The sequence below is a fragment of the Fulmarus glacialis genome, unplaced genomic scaffold (genome assembly GCF_000690835.1).
Source record: "Fulmarus glacialis isolate BGI_N327 unplaced genomic scaffold, ASM69083v1 scaffold5654, whole genome shotgun sequence".
Taxonomy (NCBI): Eukaryota; Metazoa; Chordata; class Aves; order Procellariiformes; family Procellariidae; genus Fulmarus; species Fulmarus glacialis.
The window spans coordinates 1,392-5,403 of record NW_009209840.1 but is presented as its reverse complement, the minus strand read 5'-3'; the positions used below and the strand labels follow the sequence as shown (position 1 = coordinate 5,403).

General features: G+C 33.7%; 1 long non-coding RNA gene across 1 annotated transcript; it reads right to left on the bottom strand.

Annotated features, from left to right (window-relative positions):
* Nucleotides 1–2,229: 2,229 nt before the first annotated feature.
* Nucleotides 2,230–3,654, bottom strand: LOC104076182. The gene is made up of 2 exons (XR_683513.1): nucleotides 3,491–3,654; nucleotides 2,230–2,514 (listed from the first exon to the last, which is right to left on the bottom strand). It is a non-coding gene; the product is annotated as an uncharacterized LOC104076182 (long non-coding RNA).
* Between the last annotated feature and the right edge of the window lie 358 nt (nucleotides 3,655–4,012).

The window sequence follows — 4,012 nt, the reverse complement described above, 5'->3', positions numbered from 1 at the left end:
ACTCACCTAGAGCTCTTCATAAGCATTTCAAGTGTGCAAAATGCAGCAGACACAGTAAGCTTAATTCTGTTTTTTCCTTCTGCTCTTTCCCCCATCTCATCCTGCTAAATACAGTTGAGCGGGTTTGCTTACAACAATCTGAGAAATAAGAACTTCAGCTGCTCATAAAGTGTTAACTCAAACTCCCAATGAAATTTAAACATTGTGTCCCTTCTGTCAGACCATAAAAAGAAGAAGGATGATCTTATTATAAAGATATGTACCAGTCTGGTGTGATTAACAGTACATCCTTATGTCCAAGACAGCTAGAGCATGATTTATGAGCAAGGTTTGCATGAGAATCAATGCCTACATTCTTCCCTATTTGACCTGTGCAGGGCATGGTCTCCAAAAAATAGGATCAAAAGAATAAACACACAAGCAATCTCTTGGCACAAGTAATTTTCAAGATTTATTTATAACACTTGTGCACAGTAACGGCAAACAATTCAGCATTTTGTTTATAACGAAGATCTGATCTATATAGCAACTGAATTGATACCATGCATTAAACATTGTATACCTTTTGCGTAGTAATAAGGTCTAAACTTTGGTCTAATTATGTGGCCACAGACTTGCGGTTAACAACTTAAACTGTAAAGTAATATTTTCAAGACGATAGGTTAAATACTCTTACATTTAAAAAATTGCTTTACCAAATAAAACAATAATGTAAATTAATTTCCATTGTGTCATAACATGTTTTTGAAAATTCAACTGTAATGAGGAATTCCTCTGAGAACTAGTAGATGAACTGAATTCTCATCACAATATCTTATATACCCCATTTCTGTATTCATCACTGAAAGCAATATAGGTGAAATTCTGTTTTACTCATTTTCATATAGGAAAATGAAACCCACATATAAAGACAAAATAGATTCATTCTCAGAGAAACCAAAAGAATAGTCTGTCTGAAGACTGTCTTAAATGGAATGGAAAAATCTATTTTGTAATGATACAACATTGTATCATTATAAATATATCCCAGAATAAGCAAGGTAGGATGAAACAAGGCTATTTTTTATGCAGCTCCACAGTAAAGAAGCATCTCTCAAGCATGGCAAATGCTTTTGTAATTAGTAACTGCAATTTCACGTAGGAAACTTGAGTTTTCCCATGATCTAGGTGCAGGAACACTATCTTAATATACACAAACTCTTCTTTCTAGCAGGAAGACTGAAAACACTCCATAGAAGGATTCAAAGACCTACAATTACAATATTAGATTTGGTTTTTTTCCCCCAGAATCCATTACTGACTGCACTACCAGTATTTAACCATAAGCTTTCTCAGCATACAAAAGGCAATAATGTTTTCATAATGATTTTAATTCTTTAATGTTAAAGTATTTGAGACTAGTTAGTCTACCACAGTTCACTGACTGCACAATAATAGAAATCTGAAGCTCTATTGACTGTGAAGTTTGAAAAAAAAAAAAAGTATTTTCAGATACTTTCTAATCAAGTAAATGTGGGTAAAGACCGTCTTGTATAAATATAAGTGTGTTTAAATTTGCTGTTTGGACTTTGCATATTAACATTTACAATATTAACAGGAAAACTGCTATGAAATGATTCATATGATCACAATCAAGGAATGTCAAAAACTACAGGGAAAAAATGAAATTTAAACCAAACTGCTCATGATTAAAGATTGGTCCTTATTATTGAAACACATGAAATGAATCATCCCAGGAATACTGAAACATTAATCTTACAGCTGAAGACAGTAACCGCACAGAAGAGATGTTAAGCAAATGATTTAATGTAATGAGAGCTTTACAAAAAGAAAACCAGCAGCCACATATATCTTGTGGAAAAAAGAACATGAAGTGTATGAAACAGTTAATACTATGGATGTGTCAACAGTTCCTCAAAATTAACATGAAGTTTACATTCTGTTAGGGCTTACAAAATACTATTCATGGTAGTTAAACATAACAAAACAAAAACCAACAGCTGCTTGCCCAACAGATGAATAGATGTAAGATACCCAAGCCTGCTGCATTTAGCTTACCACAGAAAATGATCTTATATGCATACATCCCATTAAGTTCTACGAACAGTTTGTAGATCTGTATAGAAAAACAGATCTGAAGTAGCAGTTCAGCAGAAAGTAAGGATAGGCACATAGAAAAGAACTTAGGCAACACACAACGCTTCCAGACTCTCATGGGAATTCATAAAGTTTCTGCAAGATGGAGATTTATTGCCCATTTACACAGAACAAATGGTAATTATATGACAAATATAATAATTAAACGTACAAGCTCTGGAATTGTACAAAGATACTCATTTCTTGAGTGGTTGAGATGCATTGTTAAAAACAACAGTGCTAGCTGAAGGGACCTTTGCAAAGATGCAATGTAATCTCCTGCAGTTACAAGGGAACATGACTGAACAGGTAAGACACAGATTCACCATTGTGCGTTCTTCGAATTGCCTCAGCCAGGATCATGGAAATGTCAATAAACTGAAAGAAAAATCAAGATAAATTTTATGGGATGCCAAGAGCAATAAACTATATAATTTATAAACATATGAACAAACATTCAATTTACCATTGTGCTCTCTTACCTCTTCTAGGAAGTAAAATAACATTAAAGCATTAGGTACTTTACATATACATAAGAACCGCATTAATAAAAAGTACAAACTCAAAAATTGAGTAAGAAAGCGTGAATAAGATTGTTGCACATGCATACTGCTGAAGACTTCTGGCACAGGGCATGTTGTCAAAAAGAAACTATTCTAGCCATCAGATGGCAGTGTCCACTTGACACAAATACAGTTTAAGGGAAGTATACATTTTAAGTGCTTGCCTTGTTTCAATAAATACCAAATCAATTTGAAGCTTTTTAAAAATTCAATGTTGCATTAAAAAAAACAATCTTTTATGCTTTCCTCCACTCTGTACTAAGGAAAAACTCCAAAAGGGACACATGACTTCCCAGAACAATCTAATGTAAAAGCTACTGACATAAGTCAGCTTCATATTTTCAGTTTGGTTTTTGAAAAGAAACATATGTCATTGTTATCTTGAGCATTTTCATTAGTGTGTTTTCAAAAAAAAAAGTCATCGCCTAAGGTTTCTGTGGCATCCACAATAACATAACTAACTTAGGTTCCTACGTACAACTATTGTACGATTAATATTGATCAAAAAACAAAAAACCCCAAAACCCAGCCAATTTTACACTTGTCACTCTTCCAGAGTCAGGCATACTCAATCTGTCGCAAATACCAAATACTTTGCAATACTCTATTGTACTACCTTAATCCCCTTAAAACAGTTCTTTGGCATGTTTTAGCAAGATGTTCTGCAAACAACAAAGCTGCACAATGTATTTTAGAATACTATTTTCCTCTCAAGGCACAAATTCTAGCATCAGTGAACAGTAAAATACAAAGCCAGAGTTTAAACAGATGACACAAAAACACCACCATACCTGAATTTTTGGGCAGTGTTTCATTTTCTCTTCTTGAGGGATTGTATTAGTTACCACAACAGCTTCAAACGATGCATTATTAATCCGAGAAATAGCAGGACCAGAAAAGATGCCATGAGTAAGAATGGCATAAACTTTAGTAGCTCCAGCAGATACTAACCTGTAGAACACGAAGGAAAAGTATGCTGTGATGCATGTTTACATGTATGGCTATAGATGAAGCCAGATACGAATCTCTGTAAAATACATTTTACACACAAATTCCTCCTGGAAGCTACAGGAAGATACAAATATCTACAAAATAATTCAGAAAATTTTAAGCTTTTTCAGGTTTTACGGATAAGTTTCACAAAAAAAAAACCTGCTAATGAAATAAAAAAACTCTTATCAATAGAAGTGATACTAGTCTCAAATGCTGCACTTTTGACCATATCAGCTGAAGACATACAAGTGAATTCCAGTACAAGTTTTCTATCTTAATCAGGCAAAAATGAAATAGGTTGGATAGCAGTATTCACAATT